Source organism: Ursus americanus, chromosome 23, assembly GCF_024610735.1.
Source record: "Ursus americanus isolate L20-20 chromosome 23, mUrsAme1.1.p, whole genome shotgun sequence".
NCBI classification, from domain to species: domain Eukaryota; kingdom Metazoa; phylum Chordata; class Mammalia; order Carnivora; family Ursidae; genus Ursus; species Ursus americanus.
The window spans coordinates 19,476,535-19,493,072 of NC_142149.1; the positions used below are offsets into that span (position 1 = coordinate 19,476,535).

Sequence of the window (16,538 nt, forward strand, 5' to 3'; positions counted from 1 at the left end):
TGAAAATAATACTATTTATTGATCACTCACTATGTGCCAAGTATTGAGCTAAATGTTTCACATGTATTAACAGTTTTAACCTAAATCAGTTCCAAATGGTGAGCCAGTTATCAAAACAACAACAGCAGCAAATCCACCGTTTCCCACCAGCTCCCTCCTTCTCTACTAATAAAGTACATGTTTAGCATATATTCCAAGTCCTCATATCTGTTCAGACCCACTGCTTCTCTGTTCTGTTCCAGAGACGAGTGTGTCTCTGAATATACCCCATTGTTTTAATTATTGGACATTTTATTTGGATCATTACAATTTTTCCAGAGAGTAAGTCAGAGAGGTGGGAATTTTCGTGGACTGCCTCTGAAATATGCATCAGGATAGATTTTTAATCTGACTCAAAATGAATTTCACGTTTTTTGAGCAGATGGTAGATAATCACCAGTAGTTCCATTAAAGATACACTAGATTTAGTCTTAAACATGTGTTCCTATAGAAATAGTAATAGAGTAGTAATTATTAAAAACAATAATCTTTCAATTCCAATAGTGTAATTTCATTCTGACATTTCAGTAAATGTAGTGAAACTTTATTTTTTAAAATTTAATTTAAAAGCTTAGGATTGCTTTCAAAATGTTCTTCTAACCAAAATAGAAGGAGAGTTATACATGTTACAGATAAGGCATATATGAACTATTAAACTGTACACAGGAGTTATATAGGGATATGTGAAATATTTATGTTATGAATAAGCACTGTCCAGTACAAATATAAATGCAATTTTCTAGTAGCTGCCTTAATTTTTTTAATACATTGAACTTTATTGAAATGGAGAACTTCTGTTCATCAAAACCACCAAAGAATAAAAAAGCAAGCTACTGGGGCGCCTGGGCGGCACAGCGGTTAAGCCTTCGGCTCAGGGCGTGATCCTGACGTTACGGGATCGGGCCCCACATCAGCCTCCTCCGCTACGAGCCTGCTTCTTCCTCTCCCACTCCCCCTGCTTGTGTTCCCTCTCTCGCTGGCTGTCTCTCTCTCTGTCGAATAAATAAATAAAATCTTAAAAAAAAAAAAAAAAAAAGCAAGCTACTGAGAAGATACTTGCAACACGTATAACTAGTAGCTACCTTTAAAAAAGCAAAGAAAATCAGTGAAATCAATTTTAGTAATATATTTTCTTTAACCCAGTATATTCAAAATACTGTCATTTCAGCATGTAATCAGTATAAAAACTACTATTAAGATATTTTACATTTCTTTTTCTGTGCCATGTCTTCGAAATCTGGTGTGTATTTTGTACTTATATCATATCTCAATTTGGATGCAAAATTTTCATCAGAAATGTATGAACTGGATAAAAAATATATACACAAACTGTTCAGATTTCATAAGACTTTCAGTTGATGAAGTAGATTCACCTACCCAAGTCGTCCCCAACATACTTGAAAGTTTTCCAATAACTAAATCGAGCATCAGTTTTTAAGTTTACCTTTAAGTTTATTAAAATAAAATAATAAATTCACTTCCTCCGTCTACTCGCCACATTTCAAGTACCAATAGCACACGTGGCTAGTGGCTGTCATTTTGAACAGGGCAGTTACAGACCTAGTTCTAAAGAAATGAAGTACAGGCTGGTCTCCTACTTTTAACATCTAGCCTGCAAATAACTCAAATACAAATAGGGCCTCTTGCCCTCTGGGAATTGAAGCCATTGCTCTATAAGGGAGCCAAAGCTACTCTTACCTAAAGAAGATGATACCCCTAAAATTTCCCACCATACCCCCACCCCAAAGTACACATACACAGATGCACTTCCTTTTTGAAAAAACTGTTGCACTGGGGGGCCTGGGTCATGCAGTCGGTTAAGTGTCCAACTCCTGATTTCGGCTCAGGTCATGATCTCAGGATCGTGGCATCAAGCCCCACATCAGGCTCTACACTCATCGGAGAGTCTGCTTGGGATTCTCTCTCTCCTTCTCCCTCTGCTCTTCCCTCCTGCGTTCTTTCTCTCTCTCTCTCAAGCAAATAAATCTTAAACAAAACAAAACTGCTGCACTGAGGTATGGGTGAAGCATTATCTACCTCCTGGAAGCCCTTCTCTTTAGGAGCCCCGTCTGTGCTGTGTGGCAGCTGGGATGGAGAACAGACAGGGGTAGAGGGATTATATCCCTGATTGTATCCCTGACTAGAAATTCTAACATCTTTTCCTTCAGAAACAAAATTATAAAGGGTAACTAGGTTTTGTAAGATTGTAAATCAACTGAGGTTTTGGGGTTTACCTAGGTATTTTTAATCTCTTTATAACTTTGTTTCTATGGGAAAATGTTCCATGTTCCGAACAACACATGTGTAAATGCATTTTGGAATGTGATTCTATTTGTAAAGTGACCAAGAAGAGGATATGGGGAAGATGTTGGGAGTTGCCTGTTGTTTTTATTGCGGAAAGGTGCAGGGGCTTGAGTGTTGAACTTTGATGCATCAGCCTGAATTATCTCTTGTCACCTATGTGACACCTTACAGCTCTGAAACTAAAACATAGAACAGCCCATTCTGTTTTAGGTATAATTCAACTATCAAAATCACTTTTAGGTAGAGTTTTTTGTTATTTTGTTTTCTGTGTGTGTGTGTGTGTGTGTGTGTGTTTAAAACTGAATTTGCCTAGAAAAGAAGATCTTTTTTTTTTTTTAAGATTTTATTTATTTGAGAGAGAAAACACACAAACAGAGAGAGGGGCAGAAGGAGAGGGAGAAGCAGACTCCCCACTGAGCAAGGAGCCTGATGTGGGGCTCAGTCCCAGGACTCTGGGATCATGACCTGAGCCGAAGGCAGACGCTCAACCGACTGAGCCACCCAGGCGCCCCAAAAAGAAGATCTTTTGATCTTAGCTACTGTTCATTTTTATGGTATACATAAAGTTGATGCTTGGATCAACTGGTTGAGATCTTCTGGTTACAGGTGAAATTTTTTCCTTTCAAAAATGATTTCCCCCCCTAATGTTAGTTTAGTCTTTGAAGATACCTAACGAGGGGAGTAATTTTTAGTTCTCTGTAGATGAGGTGAAGATAACTCGCAACTATGTGTGAAAGACTGAACAAATAGAACTTCAAAGATCAGCTTGGTAGAGAGATCTTGGAACCTAGGTAATGCCTAAGCCCGACTTCCTGCCATCCTCCAGGCCTTTCTGCTCTATCTATCTATTATTTATTTTATAAGTAGGCTCCACGGTGGGCATGGAGCTCAACACAGAGCTTGAACTCACGACCCTGAGATCAAGACCTGAGCTGATATCAAGAGTTAGTCACTTAACCAACTGAGCCACCCAGGCACCCCTCTACTGAATTTATCTTAATGGTCTTTTTAGATCTCTGATTCTAGAAGGAACTGAGCAGAGAGCCTGATGCGGGGCTCGATCCCAGGACCCTGAGATCATGACCTGAGCCGAAGGCAGATGGCTTAACCAACTGGGCTACCCAGGGACCCTTAAATGGATAGAACTTGTATGTTGCTTTGAATATTGGCTGACCTCTAAGCCATATCAGTTGGCTTTTTAACGTTCAGTACAATACCCCGTAGCTCTTACTGCGAGGTAGGCCTTGGGAATGCCTTTATTTTAGTTTGGTGCCCGAAATACATTAATTATATTAATTACACACACACACACACACACACACACACACACACACTTAAAACATCCTGATACAGTTTATTGAATATAAATTATTCCTCAATAAAATTGAGGATTTTTTCCATAAAGAAAAAGTTCCTGGGGCACCTGGGTGGCTCAGTCAGTTAAGTGTCTGCCTTCAACTCAGGTCATGATCTCAGGGTATTGGGATTGAGCCTGGTTGGGCTCCCTGATCAGTGGGGTGTCTGCTTCTCTCTCTCTCTCTCCCTCTCCCTCTCTCTCTCTCCCTCTGCCTCTCTCCTGCTCATGTGCTTACATGCTGTGCGTGCACTTTCTCTCTCAAATAAATAAAATCTTTTTATTTGAGAGAGAGAGATAGAGTACATAGAGGGAGAGGAAGATGGAGAAGCAGGCTTCCCTCTGAGCAGGGATCATGATGTGGGGCTCGATCCCAGGACCCTGGGATCATGACCTGAGCCAAATGCAGATGCTTTAACTGACTGAGCCACCCAGGCACCCCAAATAAAATCTTAAAAAAAAAATTCCTGGGGCGCCTGAGTGGCTCAGTTGTTAAGCGTCTGCCTTCGGCTCAGGGCATGATCCCGGAGTTCTGGGATCGAGCCCCGTGTCAGGCTCTTCTGCTGGGAGTCTGCTTCTTTCTCTCCCACTCCCCCTGCTTGTGTTCCCTCTTTCGCTGGCTGTCTCTCTCTCTCTCTTAAATAAATAAAATCTTAAAAAAAAATTCCTTTTTTCCAAATATAATATGACAGCCTGTTTTAGAATATTTAAAATATTTCCTTAAAAATGAAAATTTAAGAGCATACACAACAGTTGTTATGCTCCAGGGATTCTGATTCTTTTGTTTTAAAATTCATTGTATTCATTATTATATTGAACAAAAGATGGTTGTGTTAAATTGAGTAACAGGTGGGGCATCTTCAAGTATTTAAAATATTTTTGTTATACCTAGGTTTTCACTGTGATGGTACTTGTTGTTTTAGTAGAATTTGACCTATATTCCGTAGGAAAAAGAAGAAATAAAGTATTTGCTAGCCACCTACCAACCTTCTGCTACTATGCATTGATAGGTAGAAACTTGAGTCCCATTGAATTTTTAATTCTCTGCCCTATATTTTTAGTATCTTGTAGAGATTAAATCTGCAAATCATCTTTGAAAGGTAAATAACTTGATTTGATTGTATCGAGCAGGAAAGCTATCTTCCATATAAAACTGTGTATCTCGGAAAAAAGCTAGACTAATACCACATTGAAATGATCTTAACTGTGGAATCCTTGATTAGACCTGATTTGTTTTGCACATACTACATAGCTCCTTAGAGATGACCAGCTTTCAGCGAGGATAAACAGATGTCCTGGTTTTATCAGAAATTGCTTTCACAATGCCAGGCCTTTCACAAAAGCCGTCGTCACCCTCTCTGTCTGATTTTGTTGAGGTGCTTTTAAAACTTTTTCCCCAAATATTGGTTTGAATATACAGACTTTGCTCTTTGCTTGTAAGATTCTCTAAGAGTCAGGTGGTATCCTTTTCCCCCAACAGAAAAAGAAGAAGAAAATCAAAGGCAAAAGTTAGAAAGCATAGCATAGTCTGTATTTATTTGAACTTTAAAGTGTTTAATACTAGGATCTAAGTTCCATAAAATGTATCTGTTTTGTTCACTGCTATATCCTCAGGACCTAGAACAGAACCTGGCATCTAACAGATGCTTAGTAAGTATTTATACTATAAATACTTAACTGTTTCGGTGAGAGGGTTGATCCACTTTTGTTTATGGTAGGCACTTACTCATCCTCAGTAGTCAGCACTGGCTGGTGTTGAAGATACCTTAATTCCATTTATTCCCCTTTAATCTCAATGTAGAGGGTATATCCAGAGGCTGCATCAGCCTTCAGAAGAGCTGAAAGTATTGCCTTTTACTGTGGGAAAAAAAGAGAGGGGAAAGCCAATTCCCTTTGTTTTCCTTTGCATTTTAGAGTTAGAGATGGAAGAAATGTGAGTTCACTAGGTAAGAACTGGCTTTTTTTCCCCACTAAAAAATGTGTGTGTGTGTGTGTGTGTGTGTGTGTGTGTGTGTGTGTGTGTGTAATACATGTACCATTTTAACCAGTTCAGTTCTATTAAGTACATTTACATTGTCTGCTGAAACTGTATGCATTAAACAGTAACTGCCCATTCCCCTCTTCCCCAGCCCCTGGCAACCACCATTCTACTTTCTCTCTAGAAGTTTGACTATTCTAGGTGCCTCATGTAAGTGGAATCCTATAACATTTGTCCCTATGTGTCTGGTTCTTTTTTCTTTTCTTTCCCCAGATCTTTTAGTTTTTGCTCTGTACCTAGACCTAGCCAGTGATGCATACAAAATAAGTATCCAAAGACAAGTTAATTCAGTGGCTTGTTGCATACCACTAGGGGGTTATTAAAGCTTTGAAAATGTGATTCCTAATCTTTATGTCTGTAGGCTTATCTCCAAGTCTTGCTGATAAACCTGCACCGACAGTAATAGCAGAGATTAGTCTTTCTCCATGTTTCATAAAGCAAATTGTTGTTCTCCTTCTTTTAGCCTGATGATGAACTGGAAAATTACTGGTACATTGTTGTAATTGTTTATACAGACACTAAGGCAAACTCTACATAAGGGATAGCAATTCCAAGAGGTGAGGTTTTGGTTGCAGCTTCATTAAGAAATTATGTCCGTAACTTGTTTCTTTTCTCTTTTCTCTTCTCATTATATCTTCCTTGTTCCTTCCCTCCCTTTCCTTTCCTTCTTTTTCCAATCTATCCCTTCCTCTCTCCTTTCCTTTTCCTTCCTCCCCTCCCTCCTTTCCTTCCTTCCTCCCTTCCTTCCTTCCTTCCTCCCTTCCTTCCTTCCTTCCTTCCTTCCTTCCTTCCTTCCTTCCTTTTTTATTCTCATTTTTCCAAGTAGTTGCTACAGAGACAAGCAGACCCTATGGCCCAGATATAAATAAAATAGTCATGGCTGTCTATCAGGCTACCTGGAAGGATAGGGAGAAAGAGAGTACAAGAACTAAACTGAAGGAGGAAATTCCCTAATTTTTTTAAAGGATGGAAACTAACTTATTGAGGAAAGAAAAAGAAATCTACTGTGAGATCTAATGGGTAAAGAAAGAGAGGGAAAGCCTTGAAGAATGATTTGAGAAGCAACCTGTGCAATTTAGATTTCAAGTAGGATCTTGATCTATGGACTATCTTAGAGCCTCTTAAACAGAACATTAAACATAGGACCAGTAAAGAGATTTTCTACCACTGTATCCCTTGCTCACTGACACTGGGCAGATGATTTCTGCTATCCTTGGCTCCTTTTTCTCAACCTGTAAAATGGAGGGTTACCAGTTAGGTTCAGAACCATAGGAGTTTGGGCTGAAGCCATTAGACTATGAAAGGCATTTTATTTTTTTAAGATTTTATTTTTAAGAAATCTCTACACCCAACGTGGGGCTTGAACTCGTAGCCCAGAGACCAAGAGTCACATGCTCTACTGATTGAGCCAGCCAGGTGCCCCTGAAAGGTGTTTTTTAAATTCAAAATTTTTTATGTCTACAAATGTAGGTCTTGCTGTGCCAGAGACAGAAGTATTGACAATGAGAAATTACCCAAAACCAAGACTGGTTTCTTTCCTTTTTTTAAAAGATTTTATTTATGTATTTGAGATAGAGCTGGAGTGGGGGAGTAGAGGGAAAGGGAGAAGCAGGTTCCCTACTGAGCAGGGAGCCCAGTATGGGGCTCCATCTCAGGACCCTGAGATCATGACCTGAGCCAAAGGCAGACGCTTAACTGACTGAGCCACCCAGGCGCCCCAAGATTGGTTTCTATTAGAAAGGTGGAAATAGTTGTTATGGAATTTAGTAACCTCAGTATTCTGGGATTTCTGTGACTTTTAGGATGTTAGGAGAATATTCCAGTCCTTCTTGTTTAAATATGAATGGATATATATTGCCATTATTGCCCTGCCCCCACTTCTTCCAAATTTAGATTGCCAGTATTTGTAAAGTGTACTGGTCACAAATAGATTCTTGCATCTCCCATTCCTTGTCACAGGGCCCTCTTGCAGTTCAATATGCTTTTATTGGCACTCACTTTGGTTTTCTTTACAGCAGCAGCTGCTAATTAGTGACAGCTTTTGAGCAAGCAGTTTGTCATTTTTGGCAGGGTAGGGGACATCCATAGCGATTCAAGACTATATTTTCACTTACTAAATATACTTTGCTTCATGGAAAGACATCTTAAATAAAAAATAGTCTGTAGTCAAAGGTGGCTGTATTTACTGAAATATCTTCCTGAGTTGGCATTCGGTCCTATGGTTGGAGAACTCTCGGGAGATTAAAAAATAGGTTCAGTCTATCAGACCGATGCCATTAGTCCTGAGTCATCCTTCTAACGTTAATCTACATTCTGGACGTACAACCTCATCATCTTGTTTTGGCACAATAATCAATCTTTCTGGATTGTATTTGGTAGTATGCATGGAAACCGAAGGAGTGAATTGTTGATAAATGTTGTGCTTCCCGTTTATACTCAGCTTCTTTCTTGGGACGTAATTAAAGAAACAGTTTAGTTTGCATAAAGGAGAAGCTTTCTTTGGAATTTCAGCTTGTTTTAGCACCATCATATTTCATGTAATTCTCCTCTCTGAAATTGCTGCAACAAGGTATTAGCTTATTTTACACACTTGTCACGATGTTTATGGAATGGTACATTGCAATTATATTTATCTTGATTAGCACCAATGATGAGTCAAAACCTCCGTCACAGTTTCTAAAAAGTGTGATTCAGTCCCATTATTCCTGTAATAAGGATTCAAGTTAATGACTTCCACAGTGTCAAAAATAACATCTTGAAGAAAATAACTGACCTACCATTCATTTCCCCCAATTAAAGTTCTTTCTGTAACATGGAGGTCTACCAAAATTATATTTAATTTAACACCCAATTATTGATTATCTACCATGTACCAAGTACTGTGTTGAGGAAACCACAATCAATGAGAAATGGTTCCTGCCCTGGGATAACTTCTAGTCTTGTAGTTGAGCAACAAATAACTCAAAATTCCTTTGGTTCTTATGCCCAGGGTGTAGGGTAAATTCTAACTCTAGAGAGGTAAAGCAGTCCATCTCTTCAAAATGGGATGTTCGAGGGGCTTCTGGGTGGCGCAGTCGGTTGAGTGTCCAACTCTTGGTTTCAGCGTCCAACTCTTGGTTTCAGCTTGGGTCGTGAGATCAAGCCCCACGTTGGGCTCTGCGCTCAGTGCAGTTTGCCTGAGATTCTCTCTCCCTCTACTCCCCAATTCCCCACTTGCTCTCTCTCTCTCTAAAATAAATAAAACAAATGGGGTGATCAAAATGATAAAAGGCATGGGATACAAGTATTGTGTTGATTTTTTTTTTTTTTAGCTAGAGATATTAAAGATCGTATGAGGCACCTTACATGAGAGTATGGAATTGCCCAGTGTCCTTGTCCCAGATTTTCCCTTGACATGTTGCACAACACTATTAAATTCAGAATTTGTCTACCACATCAGAGTAACTACAACTTGGTGGCATGGCTTAGTGAACCCACATGCTCTTAATACTCGATTAATATTTATTCTGCACCGTGCACAGTAACATAATTATTTCTCTATTTGTCATATTAGTGTGTATCGATTATCACAGGAATTTATCGTTTACACCTTGTCTGTAACTAAATATATGCATCAGTGTTAGGCAAGTTGATGTTTAGTTATTGATGTAAGGTGAACAGTTATGTTGAGATAACTGACTTCAGTAGCTTTTAAGATCCTGTCTTACCCCCCAGAACATTTCCCTGGTTGTCTGATTTGTGTTAATGATATTGCCCCTTTAAAGAGAAATGTTTTGTACCAGCAGAAAAACCTGAGTTTAGATTGATCTGTGGTGAATATTGGTGATGGATAGTAGTGTATCTAAGGGAAACCCAAGAAGGAATTCAGGAACAAATACAACAAATGTAACCACTCTGCTGCTTATAGGAAATGTCACGGTGCTAATTCTGACCACAGGTGGTCAGGATCTAGGTTTTGGCTCATTGGAAAGTTACCCACCTCCAGAAGAGTTCTCGTTATTCTCCTCCCACTCCCTTTTACAATCTAAAGCGTTTAGCTGATTTCTGATTGATACAGAGGAGTGAAGGTGAGCCACCAAACATCCAATATGGCTGGCTTCCTTTGATTGTGTTTGAAGGTTGGTCATCTTGATGACCTCTGACCTTTAGGAAAAGGGAGTCCCATTTAAAGCATTTTTGGATCGTCAAATAATTTTTCATATCTATTTGTGAGTTGTACTTTGTGTTAATTCACTTTGTAGCTTTTATCATAAAGCAGTCTTAAGTCACAGGTATCATGTCAGGAATTGGGTGAGGGGTCTTTGAGAGCACGAGCCCCGGAGGTGGGCAGCCTACATGCTCTTCCCAGCTCCTTCACTTACTTGCTGCAGGACTTCAGGCAAATTCCCTAACTCTTAAACCTGTTTCGTCGTCTATTAGAAGGGGGATAATAATCATACTGCCTCACAGATTTGTCGTGAGGATTAACTGAGGAAGCGTATAGCGTGCATACAACAGTGTGTAATGTAGTAAGAGCTCCTTGAATGTTTACCGTTACTAGTATTGTTCTTATTACTCCTACTATGGCTTGTACTCTCTTTTTTTCCTTTCCCGTGCAAATTCCTTTCTTATTATTTAAGGTTTGATGATTAAGTATAGGAAAGGCTTGGGAATTTAGTAGTTTATTTTGTTTCCAACATGAAACAGTTTCTAGTGTGGGTAGCAGCAGTTAATTTAGCATATGTAATAAACTAATAAGTTTTTCCTTAAACCTCAGACTGTCTTCGTTTCAAGCAAGGTATTCTCAAGAGTGGGTTACATACTCTTCATCATCAAAGCCTAGAATCTTTAGAACAAGAGCTTGTCTCAGAAAAAGCCTCCTGTCTCCATTGCCACCACAACCTGAAACTAACGAGGTAGAAACCACACAGAGCCCTATGACATGCTGTAGGAGCGCTTCCGAAGGACCCATCACATTTTCTTGTAAGTTGTATGTAGATAGCTGCGTCAGGAATCCATCTGGTTGAGAAAACTTAAAAGTCTTTATTTTTCCTTCCTTCTCCTTTACTTTTATACTCAAAAGGATCTAATTTTGTTGCCTGTAGGATGACTGAATATATGGATGCTTGCTTAATTTAAAGAAGTCTATGTGAGGGGTGCCTGGGTGGCTTAGTTGGTTAAGTGTCTGCCTTCAGCTCAGGTCATGATCCCAGGATCCTGGGATTGGTCCCTGCTCAGCGAGGAGCCTGCTTCCCCCTCTCCCTCTGCACCTGCTGCTGTTCTGTCTCTCTCTCTCTCATAAATAAATAAAATCTTTAAAAAAAATAAAGAAGTCTGTGAGAATGCTGTGTTGTTTTTGGGGGAGGTGGGAGATCTTCAGTATTATTCCGTAATTATTCAGGGTCACTACCTAAAGAAGGTTTAAAATCATATTTTCTGTCCTCTTCTCCTTTTTGTTATTAGTCATGTAGTCTTTTTTCCATGTCTGATCTAAGAGACTATGTAATCATTGTATGCACTCCTCTTTATGCTACTGATTGTCTGCATTCAACCTGGCCAGTGTCTTAGAATATTTGACAACTGAGAGGACTTCAGTTTGAGAAGAGGAAGGCTAAAGATTTATTTTTATATCAATCAACTGGGGACCTCATATGTTGTCACTTTTATTAAGCCAAAATACCATTTTATTTTTAGGTGGAGAACTCTAGAGCACTAGTATAAAAGCTGGGATGGTTCCAGTTCTGCTCTTTTCCTCATGTTTAAGTCCACATTAAATCTGGTAACTCTTAAAAGTTCCATTGCCGTTTAAAAAATGTAGCTCCGTGTGATCTTATTGTCTTATTGCCAAGTGAGGCACTTCAGATTGCCTCGGTTCTGGGTCTCACACTTGCTTTGTTTTTCTCTGGAGCTTTACTGGAAACCAACTGCTCTTGCGTACTAGCTGCAGAAGCAGGAGGGGAAGTTGGCAAGAATTAACTGCTTTCTGTTTGGTCTGTCTGAGGCAGCTGACCTTTTGGAAGGAAATCGCTGCTCTTTGCTTCTTCCTGTAACAGTGCAGCCTGTGAAAGAACATACACACCGTTATCCTGGCTGATGTCTTGGGGCGCAAGCTGTTAGTTAAGAGGCGGGAGTCTTTCACTGCCTCTGTTCTGTGGTGTAGGAATCAGCGTTCAAGTTCATAGTGCTAAGTTGTGTAGAGATATCCTTGTCGATCTGTAGCAAGGGAGGACATGTTTCTAGAAAAAGTAGTTCGTTTTCGCAAAAGTATTTGTATTGTATTGCAGAGTCCCAACGTTAATGCTATGGTAAATGTGCACAATTTTAATTCATCTCAATGTTGAACATCTTGGTGTAAGTAGTACCTCTTATACTGGATAACTTTTTTTCCTGAGAGGCCAAACATTTTGATTTTCTGAGACGTGAACTCTTATTTAAATGCCATTTCATGGGACGCCTGGGTGGCTCAGTCAGTTAAGCGTCTGCCTTCAGCTCAGGTCATGATCTCGGGGTCCTGGGATCAAGCCCCATGAAGGGCTTCCTGCTCAGTGGGGAGCCTGCTTCTCCCTCTCCCTCTGCCCCTCCCCCCAACTCGTGTTCTCTCGTTGTCTCCTTCTCAAATAAATAAAACCTTTTTTAAAAATGTCATTTCATCTCAGAATTAGCTTCTTAATATACCTGCTACCCATTGTTGGACCATCTTTTCTACAGGACTTGTTTTACTGAAACACAGTGAGTATTATACCCCACACACTGATATTATTTTCAGAAAGCTGCAGTTGGGCTTCACAAATGGAATATCAGCCAGTGAGTAACAAAGGAACCAGCTGATGGGACAGCTCCCTCTTAAAGAGAGGATTTTAGTCTTCCATTATTTTAACCAAAACCTATTTAGGTTCATTTTTTATTTTGTTTTTTAAAATGATTTATATTCAAGTAACTGTAAGCAAAAAATGAAGTTGATTATGATTATTGGTAAATGCAGAGAACACAGCTACGTGAAAAGAGGGCAGAATACCGTGTTCTCCGTTTAGTTAGGGTTCACTGGATAGGTGTGCTTTTTCAATGTGTTAGTGGTTTCTCTCCCAGTATTTACTGTTGATAGTAAAGGTTGTTGGGTGAGCATTAGTGTTGATGTACAGAAAAGATACAGAGAGTAACGTAGGGAGAATTATCTCAGGGTTTCCTTAGCAAGATTTCCCTACAGTATTTCTTTTCTGTTCTTGGAAACTGGTCCGATTTGTTCAACCTTCCTGAGATACTGAAGAATCCCAGAGGGAGTGCAAGCCTTGCTTAGGCTCTGGGTATAGGTTCTTGGCACAAAATAAGTCGGTTTCAACATAACAGGAAGGCTTTCCCCCAGTACTGTTAGCCTAGGAGCAAAGTGAAGAACCGATGGCTAAGGCTTTCTGGGATCTGATCTTCTAACTATAATCTTCTGTGGCCTTGAATTTTTACCTTTGAACTATCAAAGGCCTTTACCTAGGCCAGTTGTGTACAGGTACCTCATTAGGGATAAAAGAGGTTTAGTTTTTGAAAAGCAATTCTTGCACTGCTATGAGTGGTGTTCTGTGTATTTCATTCTGTTTACAATTAGGACATGTTTGCAGGGACAGTTAGTCATATCAAGGATGAAAAAAGAGCCAAATATGAACCTAAGTATGTATTATTTCTTGTCTTGAAATATGACTTTCCCAAACATTCTTTTTTTTTCTTTTCTATTTTCCACATTTCTTTCAGAAGTATCAATAAAACCTCCTAAATTCAAACTCCATTACCCCTGAGATCACTAATCTTTAACCTGGTCTAAGTCCTTCCCCCCACCCCCATTGGTATTCTGAACTTTTTGGTATGAACGTTTTCAAACACACACAAAATAAGAGACTAGTATATAATGAATATCTATAAATTCATCCCTCAAGTCCAAAAATTACCAAAGTGGTGTTAATCTTTTTTCTTCTATTCTCCACAAACACACTTTTTTGTTTCTTCTGGACTTCAAAAAAATACTTCAGAATATATTTTTGTGCCATTTACTTTTATACTACTTCTAGAAGAAGGGTTTATTGAACAAAAGAATAAAATGAACAGTTACTGAATGCAAGGCATTTTAAAGGATTTAAATGAAATGTAAATTAATTGTCTTGAACTGCTATTTGAAAACACATTATGTTGCTATATATTTGAAAGTGATAGAATTGGGGCACCTGGGTAGCTCAGTCGGTTAAGCGTCTGCCTTCTGCTCAGGTCATGATACCATGGTTCCGGGATTGAGTCTTGCATTGAACTCCCTGCTCAGCGGGGAGTCTGCTTCTCCCTCTGCCCCTCCCGCCTGCTCATGCTCTCGCCTCTCTCTCTCTCTCTCTCTCTCTCTCTCTCTCTCTCTCTCGCAAAAATAAATTTAAAAATCTTCAAAAAAAAGTAATAGGATTGTACTTCATTTTTAAAAAATGTTGATTCTGAGTGTTTACTATTTCATGCCCTACTTAAATCAAGACTACCTAATTTGTAAGAAAGTGTCATAACCTGGATATTGTCATGTGGGAAATATTTGTTTCTGTGTCTTTTGCATGTACCTTTATGGAACCATCCTGTGGGATGAATAGTACCAATTGCTCATGATCATTAAATTTATATTTCAATTTTTACATTTTAAACAAAATTTAGTAAATCAAAAACTGTAAAAAATTATACCAAAATGCCTTCACCTAAATGGAACAACTGTTTATAGTTCTCTTTGACCTTTCTCTGTTATTTGTCCTCTAACATGCATGTTGTGTACACTTTTCATTTAACATTCTTTTCTCTATATTTAAAAAAAAATGTATCTACATAGCCTTATATTTCCATATTGCCTTTATAGTTCATTTAAATTGTTGCACAATATTCCGATTAATGTGTTATAGTTTAAACCATCCTCCTGTTTTGGATTTCGGTTGTTTCTAGTTTCTTACTATCGTATATTATATGATCTAACTAATGGTTGTCCCTGGGAGTTGACCTAGTGCAGGTGCTCTTCAAAGCAAATTTTTCCAAGTGAAAACTTAATACTGTAATTCTCAATGGCAAGAGGGAAGCTGTGAACTTCAATGAGGAAAATATTGGGAACATGTGTAGATTTATTAATAAATTGCCCTTTTTAAAAATCAAAACAGGAAGGAAGGGATTATCTTTCATCTAAATAGTACAGAAACTCGGTATATTGCAGTGGCTGAGGCATTTTTATTTCCTCAACCAAAGGATTCAAGCTATACAAAAATCACATTCTAGGATGAGTTGGTCTTGATTAACAGTATAGAATGGGTCCTGATATAAACCTTCATTAGAAATTCTGAGGCTAACATAGGGCTACCTGGCAGTCTCAGATCATTTCTTACTTTTCCATAATGCAGATGGTCATTATTTGTGGGCTACAGCAAATGTTTTTAGTTATCTGGAAAATGGTATTGATGTAGCTTCTTCCCAAATGGGTTGTTCAAGTTGCTTAATGGATTTGGGCACAGAGATAATGATAATGCACGTGTATTCAGGCTGTGGGCCAGCGTGGCATGAGGAGCCCAATTTGTATAACAATGTCCTACCGGCCTTAGCACAAAGTCTGAGAAGTCCAGATTTTTATGTACTGCCAGGGACAATTTCAAGATGAGGGTCAAACCTCTATTCTTACTGTTTTCTGTTATTTTTCTTTTTTGCAATTTTTGCCCTTGATTTTGATTTCGAAAAACCTTTAAATTACTTAAAAATTAAAAGGATGGAATAATGAACGCTCATGTACGCTTTGTCTACATTGACCAATTATTAACAGTTGTTACATTTGCTTTATCACCCTCCCTACCGCCCCCCCCCCCCGTCTTCCCTTTGAAAGTCAGTAGCAGCCATCCTGACATTTTTTTTACCCTTAAACACTTGCATACACTAAGAACAAATCCCGTATAACCTCAGTGCCATTATCCGTCTCAAGATATTTAACATTGACACAATAATATCCAGTATATAGGCTGTATTTAAATTTACTTTTAATTTAAAATTTTAATTTTTAATTGTCCCAGTAATGTCCTTTAGAGATGTAGTTTATTTTTTAAATTATGCTCTAGGTTGTTACCGTGTCTCTTTAGTCTCCTTTAATCTAGAATAGTTCCACATTTTTCTTTCTTTCTTAAGAGTTTATAGTTTGGATTTGTCTGATTGTTCCATGAGTAGAGGTGAAACATTTAGTTTGTGTATTCTTTTCAGTAGATCACATTTGGAGGCATATGCAACAAGTCCCCCCTTATCCGCAGTTTCGCTTTCTGAGGTTTCAGTTACCCGTGGTCCTTCATATCATATCATCATCATATCATCAGAAGGTTAATAGTAGCCTAACACTAGATAACGATGCCTGCATCATTCACCTCAGCTCATCTCATCGTGCAGGCTTTACCATCACAGGACGAATGAGTGCGGTACAATAAGATAGAGCGAAAGAGACCACATTCATATAACTTTTATTATGTGCATTGTTACAATTGTTCGATTTTATTTTTAGCTATTGTTTTTAATCTCTTACTGTGCCCAGTTTTTAAATTAAACTTTATCGTAGGTATGTACGTATAGGAAAAATGTACATATATAGGGTTCAGTACTGTCTGCGGTTTCAGGCATCTACTCAGGGGTCTTGGAACATATGCCCCACAGATAAGGGGCGACTACTGTAATGTCAGTTTGTTGCACGATTGGGGATGTTTGACTGTTTGGTTAAGGTGTTGTTCATCAGCTTTTCCACTGAAAATACACCTTTTCCCCTTTATGAATAATAGGTAATATGTGAGGTAATACTTTGAGAGTGTG

At 38.7% G+C, this 16,538-nt stretch overlaps 1 protein-coding gene across 3 annotated transcripts in view; it reads left to right on the forward strand.

The window, feature by feature from the left end:
- The window catches only part of LOC123781849 (signal transducer and activator of transcription 5B), a 63,767-nt gene that overhangs the window by 14,165 nt on the left and 33,064 nt on the right, over positions 1 to 16,538 (forward strand). The window contains exon 1 of one of the 3 annotated variants that reach the window (XM_045781594.2): positions 10,492 to 10,697. The exons of the other annotated variants lie outside the window; for them this stretch is intronic. The gene's annotated coding sequence lies outside the window, so the exon portion shown is untranslated. Of the gene's footprint in view, positions 1 to 10,491; positions 10,698 to 16,538 lie in introns of those variants that run through there. 3 annotated transcript variants of the gene reach the window in all.